Raw genomic sequence first — 8795 nt, forward strand, 5'->3', positions numbered from 1 at the left:
AGACATGAAAGTACCACGACTCCAACGTAAGTGAATTTATTTTATTGCTTGTGTTTCTAAATAAAGGGTCCAGTTACTGGTATTTGTGTCGATCCCGACTTGAAGGATGGTGCCATTAAAGGAGACAGGCTGGATTTGGAAGCATCCATTTAGTTTGTGAACGTATGGACACTGTGGATCCTGCGTTTTATGGCTCACGGCTCCTTCTGTGCTGCTCAATGTGAAACAGAACATTCCAGACAAAGTGAAGTTGAAGGAGCAGGACGTGGTACGGTGCTTCCTGGCTGCTCCAGGCGCTAGCGCGGCGCTAACGCATTTGAATGACAGCCGTGTGTGTGGAGTGGCTCCGGCCTGTGGCTCCGTGCAGCGTCTTAACGTACTGCATTAGAGGTGGAAACCTGTCAAACCTTCATCTCTCCTCACTTCCCCTGCACTCTGTAATGGCGCCCAGCTTCCCTTTCACCACTCTCCTCCTCTCATTTCACCCAGCCACTATGAATCAGCGCTCTGTGGCAGCCTGGTGCCTCCCACCTTCAATGTGCCTGCACCAAACCACGGGTTCTGGTAATGAGTCGCACATTTCAGCATTCACATAATTGAAACCATACTTTTTCATTTCAAGTGTTAGGTAAATGTGAAGCATCCTGTTGTGGCTGCACTGTGGTGGATCGGCCCAGAGGAAGATAAGAGTGGTGCTAGAGCTGAGCTCAAACACACTGACCTTCAGCGGAAAACGTCCTCAACTTGAAAGGAGCAAACAAGCAGCTACAGCCTCAGGGAAATATTAGATTAATTTAATCCTCCAAAGGCAAAGGCGCCGATGATGATGTCACGTCTTTGTCCGTGAGAGGGAGAAGGAGCGAGGTTCATGTGTTCAGCACTGGATGCAGTGATTCCATGTGAGGAGGAAAAGGCTTCAGCAGCAGCTTCAGCAGCAGCAGCAGCAGCAGCAGCTTCAGCAGCTTCAGCAGCAGCAGCAGCTTCAGCAGCAGCAGCTTCAGCTTCAGCAGCAGCTTCAGCAGCAGCTTCAGCAGCAGCAGCTTCAGCAGCTTCAGCAGCAGCAGCAGCTTCAGCAGCAGCAGCTTCAGCAGCAGCAGCTTCAGCAGCAGCAGCTTCAGCAGCTTCAGCAGCTTCAGCAGCAGCAGCAGCAGCTTCAGCAGCAGCTTCAGCAGCAGCTTCAGCAGCAGCAGCTTCAGCAGCTTCAGCAGCAGCAGCAGCTTCAGCAGCTTCAGCAGCTTCAGCAGCAGCAGCTTCAGCTTCAGCAGCAGCTTCAGCAGCAGCTTCAGCAGCAGCAGCTTCAGCAGCAGCAGCTTCAGCAGCAGCAGCAGCAGCTTCAGCAGCAGCAGCTTCAGCAGCAGCAGCAGCTTCAGCAGCAGCAGCTTCAGCTTCAGCAGCAGCTTCAGCAGCAGCAGCAGCAGCTTCAGCAGCAGCAGCTTCAGCAGCAGCAGCAGCTTCAGCAGCAGCAGCTTCAGCAGCAGCAGCAGCTTCAGCAGCAGCTTCAGCAGCAGCTTCAGCAGCAGCTTCAGCAGCAGCAGCTTCAGCTTCAGCAGCAGCTTCAGCAGCAGCTTCAGCAGCAGCAGCTTCAGCAGCAGCAGCTTCAGCAGTGACATCATGTCCCGCACGTGTTTATGGGTATAAATCCTGCTTCCTAATAGACGGTCAGAACCATGGTTTTACAGAACACTGGGTTTGGAGTTGGAGGTGTCACATTCACCTCAGCTGCTGAGATGAATGAGCATCAGAACCAGACGCTGCTGTTGTTTGGGCCAAACCCGCCGGTGAGGACGTTTGAACCTCCTGATAGAAGCTGAGGTTGAGGTGGACAGAGTCCACAGCCGCTGCTTTTGACTGATGGTCAACCTGCACAGGCGCGTACGACGTCCACAGATGGTTTAAAGCAAACGCACGACTCACAGCCATGAGGAGCGTTCATCGGCGGCCTTTTGTCCACGGACGAACGCTCTCCAGCATTTTCTGTCCTCATTCACGTGTTTCCAGCTCGCGTCCTCAGCCACAGATCTGTGGCTCATTGTGCCACTGCTGAAAATAGGCTGCGTTTCTGACCTGGCTGTGACTTCCTTTGAAACAGACTTGGGGCCACGAGCGAACCTGCAGCTCCATATCTGGGAAAGGGCTTCAAACTGGGTCACATCCAATTCCCAGCAGCTGAATCTGACGTGCGTCATTCCAGACCTGTCACCGTGAAACCTATTTTGGAGGTGGTGATCCCTTAAAACGCGTGGACGCTGAGCACAGGTGAGACCGTGCAAAGTCAATTTCTCTGCAGCTAGTTTTTTCTGACACTGATTTATTTCCTCGTATTTGCTTGAGATTTGAAAACGAACAGGGCACAGAAGAACGTTATGAACTGAAACTGGGGCCGATACGTAAACAGCAGCTGTCAATGGGCGTGCGGCTGCGCACAGAGAATCTGATTGACCTTCAGGTTAGATGGAGGCTGCGTTCGGTGCCTGCTGAAAGGCAGCTTTACCATCGTACTCTGTGACAAATCCAAAGGTGCAATCAGAATGTTGGACCTCGGGCCATTTCTGCGCTGCTCTCGTTATCTGCCGGCGGAGCCGCTCAGGCCTCCTTCCAGCCGCCGCTTCCTGCAGCCAATAATGAGCAGCTTAAACCAAAGAGGTCATGAGTCATTTCCACCGTGTGCCAGGCAGGAATGTTGTTGTGCAGAGCAGCGCCGTGCCCCGTCCTCTCTCTCTGCAGACCTGCTGCTAATGGAACCAGCGTCTGAAGCCTTTCCTTCCACCTGAGCTGCATCGTCCACAATAAGGACGCACCTGTTTCACTCCACAGCTGCTGCAACGCTTTACTCTGAGTCACGCTTCTAAACTTCAGCCTCTTCTCTACAAGCGGCTGCTTTGTCTCTTTCACAGTCGCAGCATTTAGCTACTGTAACAGTGGTTCCAATGAGCTCATCCAGCTCCAATGCGTAAAGTTAGAACCACCTGTAAAAACATGACGTCAACAAGAACAGACTCAACGCTACAACCCTGTTTGACATTAAGTCGTAGAGAAATTAAAGGTAAACACACAAAATAAATAAATAATAAATGAATTTAATCCAGAAAGAATCTGTAAATAGTGACATCATGCTTTGTCATATGTGCAGGACGCTCCAGTTCAAGTCAATGAAACACTCATGTCTGTGTGTAACATATGACATCATCTGTGGTCACTTTATTAAAACCCAAACAGTGTTTGTGAAACGCTCCTGTCGTTAAAAAGCTCCAGCGTCTGTGAAGCTGCAGGCGTCAGTCAAAGGTCTCACGTCTGCGTTGTTCGTTCCTGTTGGAGGCGCTAACGATGGGACAAACAGCAGGTTTCAGGTGTCAGGAACAGGCAGACGGGTGAAGGACGTCCAGGAGGAAGTTCAGAACACGTCAGTTTCCACAGCGATGCTTCATGAATGGTCCTTCAGTGTTCAATGAGACGACAGGCACCTTAAACAGGACAGAGGCAAATCACCGCTGTTACTGAGAAATAAAGAAAGCGATCGGCCACTCTCACCTGACAGCAGTTCATGTGTGGAAATGTGAGCTGTGCATTCATCATTGGAGCCAGAAGAACAGATGCAGCGTAACGATGTGCTGACTGAGCTCCACGGCCTGAACTCAACTCAACGGCGTCTGCTTCCACTGCTGACGGGCAGTTTTCACAGCTACTGTACAAGAAACTGGTGGAAGGCATCACACGCTGCAGCTGCGCGACACCTATGGATTTTAGAGGAAAAGAGGCAAAGCAGAATTGAAAAACATGTTCACAACGAGGTGGTAGAAGTTTTGTTGCTTCTTCACTCACTTGTTCCTAATTAATATCCTGAGGGTCGTGGAGTTTGCCGTTGTTCTGCTTGAGCAAACTGAGCAGAGCCTGTTGTGTGAAACAAAGGTAATTAGCTAGAATGGACACACACACACACACAAGCACACACACACACACACACACACACACACACACACACACACACACACACACACACACACACACACACACACACACACACACGAACACACACAAGCACACACACACACACACACACACACACACACACACACACACACACACACACACACACACGAACACACACAAACACATACACACATACACACACATACGGACACACACAAACACACACATGAACACACACGCACACAAACTTTAAAAGATGGTTTGATTTTACTTATCTCTGCTTTGGTCTCCTCCTTCTGTCACTGTTTATGTCTCACTCTTCACTTTTGATTCATATTTAAATTATTATTATAATATATTATTTTTTGTATGTATGTGTAAGTGGTCTTGTTTGTTCCTTGTGTTTGTGTGTGTGTGTGTGTGTGTGTGTGTGTGTGTGTGTGTGTGTGTGTGTGTGTGTGTGTGTGTGTGTGTGTGTGTGTGTGTGTGTGTACTGAGCGGGTGGACGGTTTCTAACAAAATATAATTAGCTCCTTAATCTCGGTCTCTGAACAGAAACAAGCGGATTTGACAGAGCTCAGCGGATCCCTGCTGCTGCTGGTGGCTGCGAGAACTGGCTCATGTTTCCCATTAGTCGATTCAGGACCCGTCGGACCTTTGGTTCTTGTAAACACTACAAAGTGAAGGAATGTATCTGACGGCAACAGTTTAAAAGAGCGAGAATGTTAAACAGCATCAGGCCTCAGCAGCCGTGTTGCCCTGGAGGTGATCCACACCCAGTGGACCCGGACCATCACAGAACCGCTGGGTCAGGATTACTGTGTTAGTGAGGAAGCAGCACCACTGCAGCATCATGATGAGCACCAGTCATAACAGCAGCTACGCTTCCCTGCGCGCGTTCCTCAGCAGCATTAGAAAAAACTAGACAAGCCGGCGCTGAACATCTGGGTCGGCCCTTCTGGGGGCGATTGTTGGCCAGCAGCCGATGTGGACCATTCACTGAGCCGTAATATGAGAACAGGAAGTGATTTAAGCAAAGGTGAGAAACGACAGCCGAGCTTTATTAGAACCTCAGGAGCATTTTGTTCTTCCTTTACTCTTTTGCTGAGCACATTCCTGTCTCTTATTACTGATAATTGGTGTGATGTAAATACACCGCACACTACAACTAAATGAAAATTACACACATTATTCAAATTAGAAACAATAAAAGACTTGGAGCAGAGTGTTAGTGATCCCAGAGGACGGAGGCAGGTTCCACATTAAAGCTCAGATCAGGTGACGCGTTTTGAAGGAGAGTGAAGCTGCAGTGAAGCCAATGGCTCTGTGTCGTCAGGTTGTGGAGCTGTTGTGTGTTTAACGTCTGCGTGAGGTTCAGTGGATTCTTATGGATTGCAGCTTTGTGCGTCGAGCTGGGCTTCGACCTGTCGCCTCCAGCTGAGCTTCAGGTTCAGTGGTGTGTTGGCCCAGTGGAGTCGAACTAGCAACCCTGCTCCAACCTCTGCGTCTGCTGGCAGCGGAATCAGGAACAGAATCTGCACAGATGGTTCAGGTCCAGCAGCTCATCTCTGGAGCTCTTTGACAGCAGTTAACGGCGTCGTAATGTGTAATTAATGTTCATCTTTTCATGTTTTCATCATTTATTCTGCTGCTTTTAGCAGAAACCTACACAGAACCACTTTCTTTTAATTTACACCTAAAGTTCTGCCAGGAACCCACGAGCCAAAAACAGTAAAACCATGTGGAATCCAAAGTTTGCTCTGCTCTTCCACCACAGCTCGTTTTTCATTCCTCTCTTTGCTTCCTTTTGTGCGTTTGCTCTTTAGCTGTTGACGTTCTCATGGATTTTGAGCTTTTCTGTGCCGTCTGCAGAAAACGCTGACTCGACGCCGAGGGCCCAGCACCAGCGCCTTCACTCACCCACACGGAGCATCAGCACAGGTTCAGACCCGCCGCCGTCCTGCGTCTCGGACGAGGGAGACGTGACTGAAGCTGTAAAATCAAATCAAGCTCCAGGCTTCTCCGTCTTTTCAATGCACAGACGCTGAAATCAAATCAGGCTTCGGACAGAGCGCGTGTGTGCATGAAGGAGCGAGTGGAGCGGCTGCTGCTGCACAACGTCCACTCGTCCACCGGCCTCTCACCGCTCTCTGTGTGATGTCGCCCACGTCGTCTGCATCTACACTCTCTTTTCCCAGTTACAGAAAAGGTCATTCACTTTGAGGAGCAGAGGGAGCGAACGGGTGCTTGACGAAGGCCAGAGTCACTCACTGAGTTGAGCTCACCTTGTTTCTAAAGCTGCGACTCTGAATGTGACTGCTCCAGTCTTCTTCTGCACAAACACCATCTGTGCAGTGTAGGTGGCGGCGGCAGGAAGCTGAATTGTTGCATTTATAATTTTCCCATTTTCCACTCGGGGAGGAGCCGATTTAAACGTCTAATGACTCAGATTTACATACCGTTGCTACAGGAGCCAGCTTGACTCCAGCGCCGGCCGCCTCTGGTTCGTTTCGTTCGGTTTTTGCTTTTCTTTCCAGAATAATTCCCAAACTCACACACACACACACACACACAACAAATGTATCTGCAATTATTACCTCGTAGTTATGCTGAGCATAAAATTGCTTTGCACTAAGCAGAAATTTATTGAATGGCAGCAGCAAATTAAATGTTCCAGCTGCAGTTCATCAGAAAATCAATCTCACCTTTTTCAGCTGTAGTTCTTCATCAGCGCTGTCAGATCCGCTGAGCAGAGCGAGCAACAGTCCTCTGTGGAACATGAAGAACCAGAGCCACAGTTTGTGCAATCAAATAAATGATGATTATGGACGCTTCAGTGCTCAGGAAACGAGGCCGGTGGCCTCGGCCCCCGACCGAGGGGGGTAAACGTACCTGTAAGCAGAAATACGGAGCAGATCCGCTGATCTGCAGCTGGAGCCCAGAGCCGTGAACGCGTGTTCGTTCACATCGATCGTTTCCTCGTTCACGCTGGGGTTGCGTCTGAAGACGGAGCCCTGATAGAAGGAACCTCCTCTGAAGTCTGCGTTTTCCACCTTGATCACAGTGACTTTCTGCTGACACACACTCCTGCTCGTCTGCTTCTCTAATTTCCCACAATTTGGAAGCAACCCACTCGGCCGCCGCTGTGATTGGACATAAATTAGACTCTTTGTCGGTGGTGTGGCTGCGCTGCGCCGCCGCCAAGCCGGAGACTGCGTTTGTCTGACTGATGATGCATGAACACATCTAATTTATGGTGCAGGGAACATCGCTCTCCAGCCCAAATTGAAGAGCAAACAAAGTCTCTCTTTTCCGCCCTCCTCTGTCTCCTCCTCCTTCAGAGGCTGCGCTGACACACTAGGCTCAGTTCCACTGAGTCTGTGTCTGCGAGGTGTAATTCAGGCCTGAGGATAAACATTTTCCGGCAGATCGTTCTCACATCATTTAACATCCGGCCCCGGCTTTGAATTTCATGATATCTTAGAGGAAACTGGGGGAAAAAGCAGGTACACGGATGAAAAACAGGCATCTGAAGTATTTTTTAAAAGCTTATATCAGGGATGTCATTTATAACGTCTGCAGCGTAATAAAAACGGAGGTTATTCTCCTCATGAATCAAAGAACGTGGTGCAGTTGTTCTGTTTAAAATCCCACAGAAGAAAAAAGTTAAAAAATGTTTACGTTAAATTGACTCAAACTAAGAAGAAGTTCTGCAGATGTTCTCACCAATTGGACTTTGCCAGAATCAGTTCACCAATCACACGCCAGGAACCTTCTTGAGTGCAGGTGATGGAGGAAGGTCAGAAGGTCGAGGGTTCGCTGCTCGTTGTTTGTCTGACTTTCTGATGATTGTTGGGGCGATTACAGCATTAAAGCACTAGTCGGTTCAAACACTCATCAGAACAAGCAAGCAGAATGTCTGCGTGTGGCGGTTCTGCTGCTGAGGGGGAACAGCTGGAGGCATTGGTCTCTGCTCCCGCTCGGCCTCCGGGCTCCTCCTGTTGTTGATGACGACTCAGAACTCACCTGCTCATTTTTGCCTGCGCCTATGAAGGTCAGTGACCTAACATTAGTGACATTTGGCCACAGCCTGCAGGGCCCAGAATGCATTAGTGCCTCTGTCCTCCGTGGCGCTCGTGGACTGTCCCTGAATCCGCCGCTCCTCCAGGACCTCCAGTCTGACCCAGCTTTGTGTTGCCTGTAGTTCTACTGTAGCAGGAGCCTTTGAAACACGGAGAACGAGCAGATGAAAGTCATTACACACGGTTCACGTGTCCTGAAGCCATGTAACAGCAGTACCAGCCTGACACAGCCACGCGGTGCCTTCACTGACTTTGTCTGAGCAGCCGCCGCTTCCTGTGACGGGGACTTTAATATGATGAGCTAATAACACTGAATGTCAGGGTTGAGCGTGTGTTCTCTCACAGGCCGAGTGCAGCCGGGGATTATTGGCTGCTCGTACACGTCAGCGCCTCATAAATCCATAGCGTCTGGGTAAATAGCACCGGAGGTCAAACGACCTCCTGCGCTTTTTGCTTTATGTTCATTTCTAATTCATGGATTCTTCAAATTCATTTAGTTTTTGTTTTTTTGCTGAAGTAGATTTGTCGGTTGTTTCTCCATGTCCTGCAGTTAAAACTAATTTAATTAATCATGTAACTCTAATTTAGTTATTTAATTCTATAATATTAGGAAGAACTTCTCATGGTGAAGCATGATTGTAGGAAACGTATGTGGAGAAGCTCAGTCGTTCTCAGCCGACTGCAGCCACACAACAGTACAAAGATGATCAGATGATGAAGAACCGCTGGTCCAGTGATTCGCAAAACAATTAATCACGTAAATTATCCTGAAAAGTGAAAAATGAC

General features: G+C 49.1%; 1 long non-coding RNA gene across 1 annotated transcript; it reads right to left on the reverse strand.

Annotated features, from left to right (window-relative positions):
* Positions 1-3171: 3171 nt before the first annotated feature.
* Positions 3172-7254, reverse strand: LOC121202565 (uncharacterized). Its single transcript, XR_005898271.1, has 4 exons — positions 6820-7254; positions 6633-6696; positions 3820-3888; positions 3172-3731 (listed from the first exon to the last, which is right to left on the reverse strand). It is a non-coding gene; the product is annotated as an uncharacterized LOC121202565 (long non-coding RNA).
* Positions 7255-8795: the final 1541 nt, after the last annotated feature.

Source organism: Betta splendens, chromosome 10 (assembly GCF_900634795.4).
Source record: "Betta splendens chromosome 10, fBetSpl5.4, whole genome shotgun sequence".
Taxonomy (NCBI): Eukaryota; Metazoa; Chordata; class Actinopteri; order Anabantiformes; family Osphronemidae; genus Betta; species Betta splendens.